Source organism: Ranitomeya imitator, chromosome 2 (assembly GCF_032444005.1).
Source record: "Ranitomeya imitator isolate aRanImi1 chromosome 2, aRanImi1.pri, whole genome shotgun sequence".
Classification (NCBI taxonomy): domain Eukaryota; kingdom Metazoa; phylum Chordata; class Amphibia; order Anura; family Dendrobatidae; genus Ranitomeya; species Ranitomeya imitator.
Genome location: NC_091283.1, coordinates 405514644 through 405535678, shown reverse-complemented (window position 1 = coordinate 405535678; position 21035 = coordinate 405514644). Strand labels below are relative to the sequence as shown.

General features: G+C 49.3%; 1 protein-coding gene across 4 annotated transcripts in view; it reads right to left on the bottom strand.

The window, feature by feature from the left end:
• The window catches only part of LOC138664194 (uncharacterized), a 72672-nt gene extending 58430 nt beyond the window's left edge, over positions 1 to 14242 (bottom strand). The window contains exons 1-3 of one of the 4 annotated variants that reach the window (XM_069750680.1): positions 14049 to 14239; positions 11798 to 12047; positions 2700 to 2797 (exon numbers count right to left, since the gene is read on the bottom strand). The gene's annotated coding sequence lies outside the window, so the exon portion shown is untranslated. Of the gene's footprint in view, positions 1 to 2699; positions 2798 to 11797; positions 12048 to 14034 lie in introns of all 4 variants that reach the window. The other 3 variants (XM_069750682.1, XM_069750678.1, XM_069750677.1) reach the window with 3 other exon arrangements.
• Between the last annotated feature and the right edge of the window lie 6793 nt (positions 14243 to 21035).

The following is a 21035-nucleotide window of genomic DNA, read 5'->3' as shown; positions in this document are numbered from 1 at the left end:
TCCCTCCCTGTCCCTACACATCTATCTGACCCTACAAAATAAAAATAAAAAGATAAAAAAGACTAACTCAACGCTATCACAGGCACACAGAACCTAACTCTCCCTAGGGCACATTAAAGGAGAAACCCCTCCATAGAAGAGAGGCCCTCCCTGCACCCAGCCTCTCAAACTCCAGCACGCGCACTTTTGCCAGGTCACCCAGGATGTTCCTAATCACCTCTTCCCTGGGGAGGACTTTCCGCTGAGTAGACACTAGACACTAGACACCGTGCATTCCACGTGTGGAACCTAGTTACTAAACTAACCAAGAAAACAGTGCCCCGATCTCGGCCACCAAGGGACCTGAATGCCCCATAGGCCCACTCCGCATAGGAAAGGCCTGCCAGCCTGGGCCAGCCAATGGAAGCACCCACCCTGCTATAGACCTCTGTATTAAAGGAACACCGAAGCAGGAAATGCTCCATGCTTTCAAGCATGCCGCCACACTCCTCGCGGGGACAATCCCGGTCATCAGAGCGTCTGCACTTCAGGTTGTCCCTCACATACAGCTTCCCATGGAAGCAGCGCCAAGCCAAGTCCCAAAACTTCAAGGGGATCCGCTTAGAGTTCAATAACCCGAGCCCCATCTCCAGATCCCAGCTTGGGCAATCCCTGAGCGCCAGGGGCTTCTGAAAGTGGGTCAACAGTACCCTATTGTCAAGAAATCTTCTCAACATGGTCCTGATCTCCCACACTCCCAGACCCCACCGACGGATCACCTTCAGAACTGGGGTAGCATAAGCCGGAAGATGCCCATGAGGTGTACGAAGGTCCTTCACCTGCCCTCCTGTCTCCCATTCCTGGAAGAAAGGCCGAAACCACCCCCTACAGGAGAATACCCACAGAGGAGCCCTCTCTAACCAGAGGTTGGCGATGTTTGCCTTAATAAAGGTGATTATTAGAAACACCACTGGGTTGACCATACCCAACCCTCCTAGTCTCCTCGTGCGGTACGTGACCTCCCTCTTGATTAGGTTCAGCCTATTTCCCCATAATAATTGGAAAAACAGGCTGTAAACCCATGTCCAAAGAGGCTCTGGCAAGATGCAGACGGTGCCCAGATATATTAGCAAAGGAAGCAAATAGCCCTTGGCAAGACTAACCCTTTCCCTTAGGGTCAAAGACCAACCCTTCCACTGATTCACCTTCTGAGCGGCAATCTTAAGTCTGCCCTCCCAGTTTTGCTGGGGATAGTCCCCCGGGCCGAAACTGATGCCTAATATTTTTGCTGTGGCCTGAGGCCCTGGAAGGGTGTCCGGGAGATCAAAACTTGGATCTCCCCCTCCCAGCCAGAGACTCTCACACTTGTCCCGGTTGATCATGGATCCGGATGCCACCGAGTAGCGTTCAACCTCAGACATCACCCAATCTGCCTCCTCTCTCGAGGATACAAAAAGGGAAACATCGTCAGCGTACGCCACTACCCTCAAGGCGGCCTCAGGATCCGCCTGGTCCATCCCGACTCCCACCAACGGTCCACGCTCCACCCTCCTTAAAAGGGGGTCGATCGCAAACACGTATAACAGTGGGCTCAGAGGACAGCCCTGGCGGACACCAGACCTCACCTCAAAAGGGTGTCCGACCCAACCGTTCACGAGCGGAAAAGTCTCTGCCCCATTGTATAAAACTCTCAACCAATCAACAAACCTCCCAGGCAGACCATATCTCAGAAGGACGGACCAGAGGTACTCATGGTTAACCCGGTCAAAGGCCTTCGCCTGATCTAAGGACAGCAAGTACCCCTTCCAGTGACCTGCCCTGCCCTGCTCCACTGCCTCCCGGACACCGAGCACAGCACTAAATGTACTGCGGCCTGGAACAGAGCAGTGCTGGGCCCCCGAAAGGAGCCGGGGCGCAAACTGCACCAACCGATTAAAAAGCACCTTTGCCAGAACCTTTCGGTCCGTATTGAGAAGCGCTATGGGACGCCAATTCCCAATACGGGACGAGTCTTTACCCTTTGACAGGATAATCAGGGCTGACTTCCTCATTGAACTGGGCAGAATGTCCGAGGAGAGACACTCATTAAACATCTCAGTCAAGAGGGGGACCAAAGAGTCCCTAAAAGTCTTGTAGAACTCGGATGTTAAGCCATCCGGACCGGGCGACTTTTTGGGCCGGAGCCCATCAATCGCCCGTCTCACTTCCTCTTCCCTGATTGATTCTGTCAAAATATGAAGAGAGGGGTCATCCCCTGGCTCAGGGATGGTTTCAGTCAGGAAAGCCGACATCTCATCTCGATCAGGATCCCTCCTCCCCAAGAGGTGCAAGTAGAAGGATCTGACCACCTCCAGAATCCCCGATTTGGATCTGTTCAGGGACCCCATACTGTCAATCAGTCCTCTCACCATCTTACAATTCACTGACAACCTGCAGTTTCTGTAAGGGTCGGGTGAGCGGTACCTCCTGAAATCCCTCTCAAAAACCAAGGATGTGTGCCTATCATACTGGCACCCCTTGAGCAAGGTCTTCACCCTGGAGATTTCCTCTCGGTCCCCTCCAGTCGAGACGAGCTGCTCGAGTTTCCTCCCCAGCTCCCGATACAGGCGGTACCTGTTCAGGCCCCTGAGGCTCAAGAGCTGACGGAAGAACCCCGCGACCCTTCTTTTGAAGATCTCCCACCACTCAGACTTACTGCTACAAAGACCCAAGAGAGGTACCTGGCTCTGAAGAAATTCCTCAAAGGACTGTCTTACTTCCGCCTCTTCCAGAAGGGACGAATTCAGCTTCCATAGGCCTCTCCCCATGCGGGGGGTCTCTGTAACATTCAAAGTAAAGAAAATGAAACAGTGATCGGAGAACTTCACCTCAACAGCGGACACTGCAGAAGAGACGGCTTCCTCCTTTAAAAAAAACCTATCTATCCTAGACCTACTGCTTCCCCTAAAAAAGGTGAAACCCCCGTGACCTGGGGTGTGCCGGATGTGGACATCCACCAGGCGAGCTTCGCTTACTATGCTATTCAAGGCTACGCTATCATAAGCCAGCCGGTCTCCGGGGCCTCCCCTATCACGGAGTCTGGTTACAGTATTAAAATCCCCATCGAAGACCACCTGCCGGCTTGTAAAAAGATAGGGCTTGATCCTCAGGAAGAGACATTTACGGTCCCACTTAGATTGTGGGCCATAGATATTGATGAGCCGAAGCTCCTGTCCCCTCATGAAGACGTCAAGGACTAAACATCTCCCCATTTCTACCTCAATCACCCGTCTGCATTCCACCTCCACGGTCTTAAAAAGGACCGCTACCCCGCTATACGGCTCGGCCGCAAGAGACCAGTATGAGGGCCCACTCATCCATTCCCTCTTTGCTTTGTAGATGGACCCCAGGTCCGTTAGTCTGGTCTCCTGCAAAAATAAAATATCAGCCTCAACCCGGGTGAAAAAATCAAAGGCCGTAAATCTAGCCGTATCTGACTTTATGCTGGCAACATTAATTGACGCCAGAGTCAACGGGGTAGGTTCCGCCATCATGGGTGATTGAGTTAGATGGCTTGTTTTTTAACCGTACCCCCTGATTTCCTCTTCCCCTCTGAGGAGGAGCCCGACTCACCCCTCCTCTTTAAAGACACCGAGGTGTCCATATCCTCCTTTACAGTACTGGACTTCCCAGAAATAGATTCCTCGCCCCTGGACCCCGAGGTAGTCCCCCCCCAGAGGAGTGTGAATCCCCCGGAGGACAGACCTCACCATTCCCCGAAGGCACCCCAGATGTTGCGTCCGGCCCCTCACCCCCGACCTCCGACACAGCAGAGTCATCGAGGGCTTGGAACCGATTGGAGAGGGGGATCAGAGGGGAGTCGGCGAGCCCTTCCGTAGGCACCCCAGTGGCCAGGGGGGGCTTAGATTTTTTAGCCTTGTTCTTCTTCTTCTTCCGACTCTTACCGGTACGATTGTCACCCGTTTTCTTAGGCTGCTCCACCACCTCTTCATCCAGACTTTCATACTGGGAAGAGTTATCAGAAGCAGCCAACTCCTCCCTCTCCATCCTCCGGATCTCCTCGCTCACCGCCTTCTCCCCCAGGGCCTCAGAGGCTTCGGCTGCCGCGTCCAGGCTGGGGGCAGTCATCACCCCAGTTGCCTGAGGCTTATCCTGCCCCCTGCCCTTACGGCGCCTCACCTGTTGCCACTGGTGGGCAGATGTACCAGCCTCGCCTTTCCTCACTGACCCCTCAGCTCCCCTCAAGCCTCCACCCTCAGCCCCAGCAGAAGCTGCACCACCAGGGACCCCCCCCCCCCGGGTCTCCCCCCTGCCGGGCCAGAGATGGTGCTGGAAAAGGAACGGGGGCAGCGGCTATACGGGTGACCTAGGTCACCACACAGGTGACACCTAATGTCACCACAGGCTGCGGCAAGATGGCCTACCCCGCCACACAAGGCACATTTCTGCACCTTGCAGCCTGCGCTGAAGTGGCGGGGATCACCGCACCTGTGGCAGACCTTCGGTTGCCCCTGGTAGAAGATCTGGATTCTGTCCCTCCCCAGAAATGCTGAGGAGGGGATGTGGGTGACCGTACCTCCTGAAACCTTCAACTTTACCATGAAGGTCCAGCCCCCTGACCAAATGCCAAACTGGTCCCTATTTTTCTTAGGGACCTCGGTGACTTCCCCATAACGGGAAAGCCACGTCATTATGTCGACCCCAGAAAGTGACTCGTTACTTGTCAGAACGGTCACCCTCTTTACACTATTTTGACGAGACACCGCCTGCACGGCAAAGTCTCGCCAGCCGGGCTCCCCCTTTGCCAGTTCAAAATTCGACCAGAAAAGCTCCAAGCCCTCCGGCCGAACAAAGCTGACATCGAAGAAGGAGGTGCCAAACGGATGAATCAGGGCAAAGATGTCCGTTGCCCTGAAGTCCATCTTCAGAAGGAGCTCCACAACCCTCGCCCTTGGCGGGCACGCTTCACTGCCCCTCCACCGAAGACGGACCACATTCCGCCAGGCCACCCCCTGCCCGGCTGTCGGGAGGGACCAAACCATTTCCCCTTCCCTTTTATCTTAGAAGGCAGCCAGGCCGTGTCTATCCAGCCAAAAGGCCAAGTCCACCACTCTTCCCTCTACTTCGATCGTCCGTTCTCCCTTTTTGAGGGCCTCCAGGAAACGGCGCCGCAAGACGCTATCCCTGAGGTCCAGAGGCGAGGAAACCCCTTGATTAGACCCCGAGGCTCCAGCCACCACCCCCGAATAACTCAGAAGACCTGTGGCCGGGGGGGCAGATGGACCGGCCCCCTCCCCCCTTCTCCCACTACCATCAGACACCGTACTCACACTTGCCACGATATTCACACTTGCCACTTCAGACGCACTGCCACTCGCATCCTCAACCACAGACACTTCCATACCCGCATCCTCCTCATCCACTCCATCAGTCACCGCACTCTCACTCACATGCACACTGGGGTCAGTATTATTTTGCCTCACCTTTTGGGTATTTCCAGGTTTTGTTTTCCCACTGCTACCGTCACCTACTGGTGGCATCTTCCCTGCTGGGGGGTTTGGAACACACAGTGCTGCTGTCCCTTTTAGAGTCCTGCTGCCATTGGGTTTAAGCAGCACTGTCTTACCTTCCACCACAGCAGGCACAGAGCTTCCTCTCTCACTGGCAGGTAGGAAGTCAGGTGCAGACCCACCTCCAGCTCCATCCTGCCTTGTGGCCGGAGCCCCCACCGCAGGTAAGCCCCCCGACACAGGGGACCCCGCCAGTCAGGCGCCCTTGCTGCTATCTGCTGCAGCTGCAGTTCCTGCACCATTGCCGACCGCAGCTAAGACCATTTTTTTTCTTTTGCTTTGGAAGCCACGACCCCAGCCTCCAGCCGCACAGGACAGCTATCCAAAGCTGCTCCTACATGGGCAGCGGGTGCCGAGGAGGCCACGCCCCCTGAGACCGGCCGCAGCGGGACCCCCAGAGCCAACCCAGAGCTGGATCCACCCCCAGAAATCCCCCCAGCGGTACCAGTCCCCCGAGGCACAGCACCCCCCACCACCACACCCTGGGCCACAAACAGCCTGGCCACAGCAACTCCAGCGGATGGCCCCAGGCTAGGCCACTCCCCCTCAGCATCCACCAGCGGCGGTGCCCCCAATGCAGGAGACCCCGACTTCACCGCAGACCCTGCCAGGGGAGCTTCCACCATTTTCTTTTTATGAGCCTGCTCTGCTGGAGCCGCAGGCCCCTGCCCCTTTACTTTACTAGGTGCCTGGGTCTCCAGAAGCGATCCAGCTTTAACGGATCCGTAAGTGGGGGACCCAGACACCTCAGCGCTCACCGCCGGAGATGCGGTCCCGGCTGTCACTCTCCTGCCCACCACTGGGCCGCCCTCCACATCATGCTCCATATCAGACACATCACTACCCCCTCCATTACCACAAACAGAGGCAGCGCTCTGCGTGTCATGGCCTGTAATCTCCCCGCTCCCTCGCCGCGGACCCACAACAGAGGCCGAGCCGGGGTGGGTAGCGGGTGCCGCACAGCGGGACCGGGGGGCCCCAGAGAGGGGGACATACACGAATTTCTGCACAGTAGATGTTTTCTGCTTATTCCTTTTCTTAGCCTTTCTCTTCATCCCCCTCCTGGTTGCCTCGTCCTCGCAGATCTCATCCCCGAACCTCAGCTGGTTAAAACGGACCGGGGACTCGATCTGCCGGATCTGCTGCATGACGAGGCAGCCCCCCTCACTGCTACTACTCCCACCATCCTCATCCTCCCCCTCGCTCCCGCTGTCCCCTGAAGGGCCAGAATCTGACGGGAGAGCCACCTGCTCGGGGGCTATCCCGCTATGCGACGCCTGGAGATCTCTTACCAGGCCACCAGGTGGTGGGTAGGGCACGACCTCCTCCTCACATTCCTCTTCCTCATCATCCTCCTCTACCACCTCCTCCACCACCTGGCCGGAGCTCCGTGACCCCTCCAGAGCCCCACCGGCCATGGCTCTGAACCGGTCATCGTTCTCCAGCTTTTCACGGAAGGGCCCGCTGCCATCCAGGATCTCACATCTCCGGCTTTCCAGGTCTTGTATGGATTTCTTGATCTTCTTGACCGCGGCGGATAGCTCGGCCTTCTTATTGCCGGAGGCCCTGTCAGACCTCTCCTTAGCTACCCTCAACTCCCCCCAGAGGGATTTTAGCTTCCTTGAGGCGTCCTCATACTCGCAGAGGTGCGCATGGATGCGGGAACCATAGACCAGGGCGGATTCTCTAGCCGCCTTGGTGCCCCAACCAAGAGGCACCGCTGCAGCACCCCTGCTCGTACTCGGCCTACCTCCGAGGGAAGGAGCCGCCGCGGCCTCAGGGGTCCTCCGGGTCTTCATGTTGGATCCTTGGCCAGATCTTGTGGCCCTAGCCGGAGTTGGAGTCCTCCCACCCCCCGCCGGCTTGGACCGGGAGGTGGGAGCCGGGGGCCCAGCCCCGGAGGCCAGTCCCAAAATGAGCTTTCTTTCCTGGGAAGGGGGCAGACAAAAAGTCCTGGATGGAAAACTTTACCTCCCTTCCCAGGAGCTCTCTCTAGGCAGCACACAGAGCACACGGCAAACAGGCTCCGCCTATTCCTGTATTATACCCCAGAGCTGCACTCACTATTCTGCTGGTGCAGTCACTGTGTACATACATTACATTATTTATCCTGTTCTAATCCTGAGTTACATCCTGTATTATACCCCAGAGCTGCACTCGCTATTCTGCTGGTGCAGTCACTGTGTACATACATTACATTACTTATCCTGTACTGATCCTGAGTTACATCTTGCATTATACCCCAGAGCTGCACTCACTATTCTGCTGGTGCAGTCTCTGTGTACATACATTACATTATTTATCCTGTACTGATCCTGAGTTACATCCTGTATTATACTCCAGAGCTGCACTCAGTATTCTGCTGGTGGAGTCACTGTGTACATACATTACATTACTTATCCTGTACTGATCCTGAGTTACATCCTGTATTATACTCCAGAGCTGCACTCACTATTCTGCTGGTGCAGTCACTGTGTACATATATTACATTACTTATCCTGTACAGAACCTGAGTTACATCCTGTATTATACTCCAGAGCTGCACTCACTATTCTGCTGGTGGAGTCACTGTGTACATACATTACATTACTGATCCTGTACTGAACCAGAGTTACATCCTGTATTATACCCCAGAGCTGCACTCACTGTTCTGCTGGTGCAGTCACTGTGTACATACATTACATTATTTATCCTGTTCTAATCCTGAGTTACATCCTGTATTATACCCCAGAGCTGCACTCACTATTCTGCTGGTGCAGTCACTGTGTACATACATTACATTATTTATCCTGTTCTAATCCTGAGTTACATCCTGTATTATACTCAGAGTTGCACTCACTATTCTACTGGTGCAGTCACTGTGTACATACATTACATTACTTATCCTGTACTGATCCTGAGTTACATCCTGTATTATACTCCAGAGCTGCACTGACTATTCTACTGGTGCAGTCACTGTGTACATACATTACATTACTGATCCTGTACTGATCCTGAGTTACATCCTGTATTATACCCCAGAGCTGCACTCACTATTCTGCTGGTGCAGTCACTGTGTACATACATTACATTATTTATCCTGTTCTAATCCTGAGTTACATCCTGTATTATACTCAGAGTTGCACTTACTATTCTACTGGTGCAGGCACTGTGTACATACATTACATTATTTATCCTGTTCTAATCCTGAGTTACATCCTGTATTATACTCAGAGTTGCACTCACTATTCTGCTGGTGCAGTCACAGTGTACATACATTACATTACTTATCCTGTACTGATCCTGAGTTACATCCTGTATTATACTCCAGAGCTGCACTCACTATTCTACTGGTGCAGTCACTGTGTACATACATTACATTACTGATCCTGTACTGATCCTGAGTTACATCCTGTATTATACTCCAGAGCTGCACTCACTATTCTGCTGGTGCAGTCACTGTGTATATACATTACATTACTTATCCTGTACTGATCCTGAGTTACATCCTGTATTATACTCCAGAGCTGCACTCACTATTCTGCTGGTGCAGTCACTGTGTACATACATTACATTACTTATCCTGTACTGATCCTGAGTTACATCCTGTATTATACTCCAGAGCTGCACTCACTATTCTGCTGGTGGAGTCACTGTGTACATACATTACATTACTGATCCTGTACTGATCCTGAGTTACATCCTGTATTATACTCCAGAGCTGCACTCCTCACTATTCTGCTGGTGCAGTCACTGTGTACATACATTACATTACTTATCCTGTATTGATCCTGAGTTATATCCTGTATTATACTCCAGAGCTGCACTCACTATTCTGCTGGTGGAGTCACTGTGTACATACATTACATTACTGATCCTGTACTGAACCTGAGTTACATCCTGTATTATACTCCAGAGCTGCACTCACTATTCTGCTGGTGGAGTCACTGTGTACATACATTACATTACTGATCCTGTACTCAACCTGAGTTACATCCTGTATTATACCCCAGAGCTGCACTCACTATTCTGCTGGTGCAGTCACTGTGTACATACATTACATTACTTATCCTGTACTGATCCTGCGTTACATCCTGTATTATACTCCAGAGCTGCACTGACTATTCTACTGGTGCAGTCACTGTGTACATACATTACATTACTGATCCTGTACTGATCCTGAGTTACATCCTGTATTATACCCCAGAGCTGCACTCACTATTCTGCTGGTGCAGTCACTGTGTACATACATTACATTATTTATCCTGTTCTAATCCTGAGTTACATCCTGTATTATACTCAGAGTTGCACTCACTATTCTACTGGTGCAGTCACTGTGTACATACATTACATTACTTATCCTGTCCTGATCCTGAGTTACGTCCTGTATTATACTCCAGAGCTGCACTCACTATTCTGCTGGTGCAGTCACAGTGTACATACATTACATTACTTATCCTGTACTGATCCTGAGTTACATCCTGTATTATACTCCAGAGCTGCACTCACTATTCTACTGGTGCAGTCACTGTGTACATACATTACATTACTGATCCTGTACTGAACCTGAGTTACATCCTGTATTATACTCCAGAGCTGCACTCACTATTCTGCTGGTGCAGTCACTGTGTATATACATTACATTACTTATCCTGTACTGATCCTGAGTTACATCCTGTATTATACTCCAGAGCTGCACTCACTATTCTGCTGGTGCAGTCACTGTGTACATACATTACATTACTTATCCTGTATTGATCCTGAGTTACATCCTGTATTATACTCCAGAGCTGCACTCACTATTCTGCTGGTGGAGTCACTGTGTACATACATTACATTACTGATCCTGTACTGAACCTGAGTTACATCTTGTATTATACCCCAGAGCTGCACTCACTATTCTGCTGGTGCAGTCACTGTGTACATACATTACATTACTTATCCTGTACTGATCCTGAGTTACATCCTGTATTATACTCCAGAGCTGCACTCCTCACTATTCTGCTGGTGCAGTCACTGTGTACATACATTACATTACTTATCCTGTATTGATCCTGAGTTATATCCTGTATTATACTCCAGAGCTGCACTCACTATTCTGCTGGTGGAGTCACTGTGTACATACATTACATTACTGATCCTGTACTGATCCTGAGTTACCTCCTGTATTATACTCCAGAGCTGCACTCACTATTCTGCTGGTGCAGTCACTGTGTACATACATAACTTATCATGTACTGAACCTGAGTTACATCCTGTATTATACCCCAGAGCTGCACTCACTATTCTGCTGGTGCAGTCACTGTGGACATACATTACATTACTTATCCTGTACTGATCCTGAGTTACATCCTGTATTATACTCCAGAGCTGCACTCACTATTCTGCTGCTGCAGTCTACAAGGAAAGCCAATACAATGTACTGTATGAAATGGTTGATACCAGAGAACACAGTGCATCTGTGTTAAACATATACATATTTGACGAGTGGTGGATTTGTAGCATTAGTATACAGAAACTCTTAAAGGGAATCTGTCAGCAGGATTTTATTCCCAAACTATTTACATGTGCATGTGGGGCTTTAAAGTAATAGAGCTGGAGTGACAGAAGCTGCAGATCTACCATACACTGATTTCTCAGTTATGGAGGAACGGACTGGCCATGTTAAGGTATTTCTGGACTTGTCTTTGAACGAGTTACGTGTGCTTATAAATAGTTTGAGGGGAGATATCCTGCTGACAGATTCCCTGTGAGGGTCTGTCGTTTCCTGGGGAAGCTGGGTGAAGAGCATTATTATGCATCGTCACAGCTTTCCAGGATCATTATAAAATATTATTCCGCACTGCCATCCTAGTACACAGCCAGGAAGACTTTGGAACTAACATATTTTCAGCCATGTTGCTTTTAACCAGCTGTCACAAATCACAGAAACAAATATGACCGAGGGTGTCGTGCCATCCCTAAATGTCTTCTTACAGCTGACATAGTATTTAGTCACTTTGTATTTGCAAAAAGGGGAGTCCTAAAATGTCAAATTGTCCACAAAATGCAAACTTGAATAAGAACAGCTGATAACAGATGTCAATAGCTCGCATGCAGAATATCTAGGGATTAGTGGACTAGGAGCACGGTCAGCTCTCGGGGTGAGTATTATTGGATACCAATAAGCTGATCTTCCAATAACCATATTGTGAAGACTCATACTGAGCTGCGGCTAATCTCTGCAGGTTTAGTGTCCTCACCTCAAAGTCATATTCCATGTATCTTACCTGAGATGTGTGTGATCAGTGCAGGCGAGAGGACGTGGGATTTACTTCTCCCTTGTGGGGTCTGTTGCAGAGTGCAGGATTACACAGGAGCTCTGCAGGGGATAAAGTCCCGTCACCAGACTGGTTTGTGTTCTGAAGTCCTCGGAGTATTAAATATGGTAATAATACTTTCACTTTCCTCTTGATTTTAATCACAGTGTACCAGCCCTCATATATTGCTGTGGAATTCAGTCTGGGACTTTCTCCTGTCCTACGGCATTTAGAAATGGAAAGTTGTCACATTCTAACCGAAACACTGCACCTCACAATGCCTCCATAGAGGCTGTAACCCCAAATTCTCCCAAATCCACAGATAACCCTATACATTTCTTAGCTATGGAAGCCCTATAATTACCTCAAGAATAGATGCTCCATAAGACGTTCCCCCTAAAAGGTTTACATATGCGCCCCAGCCAGAAATATGTCCATAAGTTCTCAGCCAAGAAGAACATAGAATGTAAAGGCCCCTTCACATTAAGCGACGCTGCAGCGATACCGACAACGATCCGGATCGCTGCAGCGTCGCTGTTTGGTCGCTGGAGAGCTGTCACACAGACCGCTCTCCAGCGACCAACGATGCCGGTAACCAGGGTAAACATCGGGTTACTAAGCGCAGGGCCGCGCTTAGTAACCCGATGTTTACCCTGGTTACCATCCTAAAAGTAAAAAAACACAAACACTACATACTTACCTACCGCTGTCTGTCCCCGGCGCTCTGCTTCTCTGCACTCCTCCTGTACTGGCTGTGAGCACAGCGGCCGGAAAGCAGAGCGGTGACGTCACCGCTCTGCTTTCCGGCTGACCGACGCTCACAGCCAGTACAGGAGGAGTGCAGAGCACAGCGCTGGAGACAGACAGCGGTAGGTAAGTATGTAGTGTTTGTGTTTTTTTACTTTTAGGATGGTAACCAGGGTAAACATCGGGTTACTAAGCGCGGCCCTGCGCTTAGTTACCCGATGTTTACCCTGGTTACCAGTGAAGACATCGCTGGATCGGTGTCACACACGCCGATCCAGCGATGTCAGCAGGAGTCCAGCGACGAAATAAAGTTCTGGACCTTATTCAGCGACCAACGATCTCCCAGCAGGGGCCTGATCGTTGGTCGCTGTCACACATAACGATTTCATTAACAATATCGTTGCTACGTCACAAAAAGCAACTATATCGTTAACAATATCGTTATGTGTGAAGGTACCTTAAGTCCGCAAGGACATACTCCTCTCCCCTCTGTATCAGTCTGTCAATGTAAACCTGCTTACTGTAATCGATATCTATAACCTTGTATGTAACTCCTTTCTCATGTACAGCACCATGGAATTAATGGGGCTATATAAATAAATAATAATAATAATAATAACATTTCCATAAATGGAGATGACTCATGACCAAAAATGTCCTCAACCGCCAACCCTTATAAGCGACTCGGTCATGGATACCTCCTAACCCCAGCTACAAATGCGATTTTTAGCATCCCAATTGGAAAAGTGGTATTGAGTATATCGCTCAAATGATCCTCTAAAATATCTAGCCACAATACTGCCCATACCTTTGCCTTCAAAGTGACACAACCCTCCATGTGGGTCAGTCACAGGTATAAGGACCTCAGTAAGAGATGCAATTATAATAAGTGATTAATCTATAGATACCCCCATAGTTAGCTTAGCCATAAATACTCCCAAATGGAAATGTGCTCATAAGTGCCTCAGCCAAAAATGCCCCTTTAAAAGTTCACAGCATAAAAGTGCCTATAAGTGGCCCAGACACAGATACCTCCAGATGCATCCCAACGTCAGCCACAAATGCCCCCTTAACATCAGATGTAACCACACATGCCACAGCCGCATTTGCCTCCTCCATGGGTACTTTGGTCATAGAGATTTGCTCCAAGCCTTCGCCATAGATGTCTCCATAAGCAATCCAGTCATGGTAGCTTCATAAATGCACCATAAGTACCTCAGACACAAATGTCTATGTAAGTGCCTCATGTAGATAAACCTCCATAAGGGTCTCAGCCATAGCTGTGCCACAAGTGTCCCTGACACACTTGCCTTAATGTATGTCTCACATGTACCACAGCCGTACACTCAGTACCCGACCCATAGATGCTCCGTAAAGTGTAAAGGTGAGGTGCTAAGTGCACCTCTACACTAGTCCACACATCTACACTCAACTTCTTGCTGCCACTAGGAGATTCTTACTCTGAGGAACACACCAGTACTCGTATGTGCACTCGGGTCCATGGCATCAAACGTGTCTTCTTCTTGCCTGCTGGATACAGAGTTCCATGGTTCGGTTGGGGCGGACACAAATTGAAACGGATCCCTGTGCCGGAACGGTCACTGAAAGTATTGGACGTGGAAGTAGCCCCCAAGGGCAGGTGGTAAAGGTATGTCCGCCCTTGCGTCTAGGCTACACTTACTAATTTGAAGAGTTAATTAATGAACGTACGATCCTTGGGAAGGTAATAGTCATGCAGATGTTATCCGAATATTCAATTGTGTTTTTTCCTGCAAATAGAACACTCCTTACTACGCTCTGGGGATTAGTGACACATAAAATGAAAAACAAAACTGATTTAAAAAGGTTGCACAACAAAAGTCAAATTTATGTCATATTTTCCAGACAAGAAGATAAATTATCCTTAATTCAGAATGATATTAAATTGGATCTGCCCTGTATTTTACACTACAAACTATTTTACACTACAAACTATTTTACACTGCATTAATAAGTAGATCTTCTAGTCTAAATGAGACGGATCTCCTTGCTCTGAAACTTTGAGTCAGAATAATTACATCAATATTTATGAGAGTTTAAAGGGAACCTGTCACCCCCCCTCAGGCGTTTGTAACTAAAAGAGCCACTTGTGCAGCACTAATGCTGCATTCTGACAAGGTGGCTCTTTTAGTTGTGCTCCCTGCACACTCTGAAATAAACTCTTATAAAATGTGCCCCCTCATACCCTGAAATCATCCCGGGGGTGGATCTTTCCCCCCTAATCAGACGCAGCACAGCCGTCTCTCCAGGCCTGTGCACGCCGGGCGCCTCCTCCTCTTGCTGTAAGTTCAAAGGGCAGCGCAACTGCGCATGCCCGGAAAAAAATACTTACAGCGCAGGTGCCAGGGACGCTAATGAAGCAAGAGGGGGGTGACAGCCCGAGGGGGTAACAGGTTCCCTTCAAACTCAACCTGCACCCCCAAAGCCTCATTGATACGGATTTCAGTATCCCTCTACCCTGCTAATGAATGTTCCACCATCTAGCTTGATTGACATCTCCACAGTGTCCCTCCTCCCTGCTGTTGCTGCTGAATCTCAGCCCGCCTATCCTTATGGACAAGCTTCTCAGTGTCCCTTCTAAATCCTACTACTGAATCTTTTCCATCTTTTGTGACTGAAAAGTTCTTTAGCGTCCCTCCTCCCTCCTGCTGAACCTCCAGCTCCCTGCTTAATTGACAGCTCCTCAGTGTCCCTCCTTCCTGCTGCTTCTGAGATCTCCCACTGCACAGTGTAAGTGCAGCGCCCCAGAGTCCTAGTTCGTTGCAGTAATGTTATTCTTCCACCAGGGGGAGTGATATTATGTCTGATGGCACTAAAGGAGTCCACCCTGCCAGGTATCACAAACCATACACCACACTTCACACTCCAGTCTACCAGGGGGAGCCTTGCTCCTATCTATTAGGGCACTTCTCACATTAGGGTAAAACTGGTGGGTTGGATAGAAAGTTAGTCAGAAGCTGACTGGGCTTGGCCCAGGCAACACCTGTCAGGCAGACAGCGAGAAAGGAGGAACACCACAAAGCTGCAGACAGAGGGCCCCAGACAGGGGTGGGATCCTGCCAGAGGCCTAGCATGAGACAGAAAGACACGGAGCTGCGCCTGCCCCACGTGCGGCAGCATGCTAAGAAAGGACAAGAAAGGAATTGTATTGTAGAAATTGAGACACAAAGTCATAGCACAAGGAGAAAACCAGAAGGAGTTCTGCCCTGACAGAGGTTGCCTCCTTCTGAGGCGCGTAGCCGGTGGCCGGAACACCGAGGGAGTAATAGACTCTACGCTTTACTTCAGAGACCGGCAGGACAGTCAATTCCAAGTTGGCTGCCTGACCTACATACCTAAGAAGACACGGTGGCAAATTGTGGGGGTCGAGGCGTCTCTAGGGTCCCTATAAACAAGCCTCAGGCCATCAGTCATATGGGTTGTCCTATCGACACCATCTGGGGGACAGAGAGGAAGAGATAACATCTAGAACATCTACAAGAGTTGTGAGGACCTTACCGAGTTGCTCAGCAGGGAGGTACTACAACACCCAGGCGCTAGTAGGAAGGATACTGAATTCCACCTGGATAAGGGGACTCTAGATTTGCCTTCAGACCGACCGAACTCTGCCTACCCTGTGGTCTGGTGCCCTGGACTGTGGATGTTGAAGCCTTCAGTAAAGGTAAAGAGACTGCAACCTTGTGTCCTCGTTATTCACTGCGCCTCACATCGTCCACCATCTACCAACTACACTCTGGGAAGCCCTGGGGACATACTTCACCTGTGGGAAGATATACCATCTAGCTGCCATCACATCACCCCAGCGGACCCCTGAACAGCGTCGGTCACCCTGAACCAATACCACAGGTGGCGTCACGAACATTATCCCTTTTAAAGACCTTTCCCCCCTTATTCTACGGACGTCCCGAGGGCCACGGACCGGGTCAGCCACCGTGACATCCCCCTTGAGAACCGAAGGGCCCGGTACCGAGTTCCCCTAGCCCTTTGGGCGCTCCATAAGCTGCAGCAGTCATTCAGGCTGAGTGGATGGAGACTGAATAGCTGAATGCTATATTAGGCTGTGTGCACACGTTGCAGATTTAATTGCGGATCCCCAGCTTTTTTTTCCACGCGGAATTGCATTAAATCCGCAATGTAGTGCAAGAGTAATGTTAGTCTATGGGAACCGCACACTTGATGTGCACATGCTGCGGGAAAACGAAATGCAGCGTTTTTTTTCCACAGCATGTCACTTCTTTTGTGTGGTTCTGCAGCATATCTGCACCCATTAACTTCCATTATGTGAGTCAAATCCGCAGTAAAACTGCAGATGTAAAAACCATCTGCGGATTTGGTGCAGTGTTGGTATAGATGTAATTGTTCTGGCCTGAAGAATAAAACTGCATTATCCATTTTACCAAACGCGGAATGGTATAAATGCCCCCCCCCCCAAAAGAAATTCATGAATAACTAGTTTTTGGTCATTCTGCCTCACAAAAATCGGAATAAAAATCATCATCAAAAAATGTCACGTGCCCGAAAATGTTACGTCAACTCGTCCTGCAAAAAACAAGACCTCATATGACTCTGTGGACCAAAATATGGAAAAATTATCGCTCTCAAAATGTAGTAATGCAAAAAATATTTTTTTGCAATAAAAGCGTCTTTTAGTGTGTGACAGCTGCCAATCAAAAAAATCCGCTAAGAAACCCGCTATAAAAGTAAATCAAACCCCCCTTCATCACCCCCTTAGTTAGGGAAAAATAAAAAAAATGTATTTATTTCCATTTTCCCATTAGGGCTAGGGCTAGGGTTAGGGTTAGGGCTAGAGTTAGGGTTAGGGCTAGGGTTAGGGTTAGGGTTAGGGCTAGGATTAGGGTTAGGGCAATGGTTAGGGCTAGGGTTAGGGTTAGGGCTAGGGTTAGGGTTACAGTTAGGGTTGGGGCTAAAGTTAGGGTTAGGGTTGGGGCTAAAGTTAGGGTTAGGGTTTGGATTACATTTACGGTTGGGAATAGGGTTGGGATTAGGGTTAGGGGTGTGTCAGGGTTAGGGGTGAGGTTAGGGTTACCATTGAGATTAGGGTTAGGGGTGTGTTTGGATTAGGGTTTCAGTTATAATTGGGAGGGTTTCCACTGTTTAGGCACATCAGGGGCTCTCCAAATGCGGCATGGCGTCCGATCTCAATTCCAGCCAATTCTGCATTGAAAAGTCAAACGGCGCTCCTTCCCTTCCGAGCTCTCATTTGCACCAAAACAGTGGTTTACCCCCACATATGGGGTATCATCGTACTCAAGACACATTGTGCAACAACTTTTGGGGTCCATTTTCTCCTGTTACCCTTGGTAAAATAAAACAAATTGGAGCTGAAGTAAATTTTTTGTGAAAAAAAGTTAAATGTTCATTTTTATTTAAACATTCCAAAAATTCCTGTGAAACACCTGAAGGGTTAATAAACTTCTTGAATGTGGTTTTGAGCACCTTGAGGGGTGCAGTTTTTAGAATGATGTCACACTTGGTTATTTTATATCATATAGACCCCTAAAAATGACTTGAAATGAGATGTGGTCCCTAAAAAAAATGGTGTTGTACAAATGAGAAATTGCTGGTCAACTTTTAACCCTAACAAAAAAAAATTTGCTTCCAAATTTGTGCTGATGTAAAGCAGACATGTGGGAAATATTACTTATTAAGTATTTTGTGTGACATATCTCTGTGATTTAATTGCATAAAAATTCAAAGTTGAAAAATTGCAAAATCTTCTAAATTTTCGCCAAATTTCCGTTTTTTTTCACAAATAAACGCAGGTAATATCAAAGAAATTTTACCACTATCATGAAGTACAATATGTCACGAGAAAACATTGTCAGAATCACTGGGATCCGTTGAAGCGTTCCAGAGTTATAACCTCATAAAGGGACAGTGGTCAGAATTGTAAAATTGGCCTGGTCATTTACATGTAAACCACCCTTGGGGGTAAAGGGGTTAATAGGCTGTCCCATGACATCCTCCGGTGATACACTGCAAGACTTAATCGCTCCTGCAGTGTATCGGAGCTGCCCGTTCGTTTACTGGAGTTCAATGAACTCCGGGATCTCACTTAAAGGGAATCTGTCACCCCGTTTTTTCAGATTGAGATATAAATACTGTTAAATAGGGCCTGCGCTGTGCGTTACAATAGTGTATGTAGTGTACCCTGATTCCCCACCTATGCTGCAAAATACATTACCAAAGTCGCCCTTTTCGCCTGTCAATCAGGCTGGTCAGGTCGGGTGGGCGTGTTACAGCGCTGTTCTTCCTCAGCTTTACGTTGGTGGCGTACTGGTGTGCGCATGTTGAAGTGATTAATCCACTGTGGGCACGTGAACAAGCAGCGTGCGATCTGCGCTATCACCCCCTGTCATCGGTGGGGGCGGCCATCTTCCTGGGCCCGCGCGTGCGCAGATGGAGTGCTCTGCTGCACGGGGCTTCAGGAAAATGGCCGTGGGATGCCGTGCATGCGCAGAAGAGATCGCGGCGGCCATTTTCCCAAAGCCGAGTTTGCATCTCGGCTTTGGGAAAATGGCCGCCGCGATCTCTTGTGCGCACACGCGGCATCCCGCGGCCATTTTCCTGAAGCCCCGTGCAGCAGAGCACTCCATCTGCGCACGCGCGGGCCCAGGAAGATGGCCGCCCCCACCGATGACAGGGGGTAATAGCGCAGATCGCGCGCTGCTTGTTCACGTGCCCACAGTGGATTAGTCACTTCAACATGCGCACACCACTACGCCACCAACAGAAAGCTGAGGAAGAAACAGCGCTGTGAACACGCCCACCCGACCTGACCAGCCTGATTGACAGGCGAAAACGGCGACTTTGGTAATGTATTTTGCAGCATAGGTGGGGAATCAGGGTACACTACATACACTATTGTAACGCACAGCGCAGGCCCTATTTAACAGTATTTATATCTCAATCTGAAAAAACGGGGTGACAGGTTCCCTTTAACGGCACTTGACCTACTGAGAAATTTTCTCACACAGCAGTGTCGCTAAGGCTAGGTTCACATTGCGTTAACAGCAGCCCGTTCAACACATGCGTTAACGGGCTACTGTTAACGCAAGTGCCGATATGTCATATCGCTAGCACATATAGAGCTAGCAGATGCTCTATGTGTTCTGGCAGTGACGGACCCAGAAATGCTGCAGCCCACTTCCCAGGGTCCATCACTCAATGACGGCACATGCGCTAGTGATGCGCCCAATATAGAGCTAAATGGCAGCGTTAACGGACTGCATTACACCGCGTTATGCCGCGGTATAACGCAGTCCATCTAACGGACTGCTAAAACGCAATCTGATCCAAGCCTAAGTGAGAGTCCCGGAGTTCACTGAACTCCGGTAAACTCTCGAGCATGCGCAGTCACACTGCAGGAGCTTTTACTCCTGTAAATGTGTTTTGGAAGCCGTGGAGAGCAGTCACATCTCTGGATGTGACTGTTCTCCATGGCAGATCGTCATGGGACACTCGATAATAATGGACTACGTCGGAAAAGACTACAGCTGATCGAGAGATTTGTAAGTATTGGAAAACATAGCAAGGTGACATTAACCCCTTATTACCCCATATCCCACTGCTATTCGGGAGTGGGAAGAGAGAGGCTAAACGCCAGATTTGGTGCATCTTACAGATGCGCCAAATCTGAGGTGGCTGTGTGCTGGTATTTGTAGCCAGGGTGGCCAATATCCATGGCCCCTCTCTAAGCTATGAATATCAGCCCGCAGCTGTCTGACTTTAAAATATAGGGGGACCCCACGTCTTTTTTTTTCTGGGGTCCTCCTATTTTAATAGCCAGTAAAGTCTACGCAGACAGCTGCGGGCTGATATTCATAGCCTGGGAAGATTAACCCCCTTCCCAGGCTACAAAATATCAGTACACAGTCAGTACACAGTTCCCTTTCTGGACATGAAAATTGGGCGTGAGCCTATGCCTTTTTTTTAGGATTAATAAAAGATATATGTCTTATTGACTCCTCTGCATTATTAACCCGGCTTAATGTGACCTTACAATGGCAATAGTTATTACAACATTTGCCACCGCTACCAGGCAGTGGGAAGAGAGGGACTAAGGCCGGGATCACACATGCGGTAAACACGGCCGATTCTCGCTTGTTAATACCTGGTATTGCCGCCGTTACTCATGAGCGGAGCGTGCGGCCGCAGAGCAATACATGGAGCTGTACACTATGCTCCGGAGTGCATGTGGCAAGGCCGGATATTAACATGCACGACTTGGCCGTGTTTCTCGCATATGTGATCCCGGCCTAAGGGGCATGTTACTGCTGTGCCTTTTCTGTGTTGTCTGTGGGCTGATGTTTTGAGTCCGGGGGTTTTCCAAAACCATGCTACCTTTTTTGGCTCATATCTGCCCTCACTCATCTATTGTATATATATGTATCTAGAATAT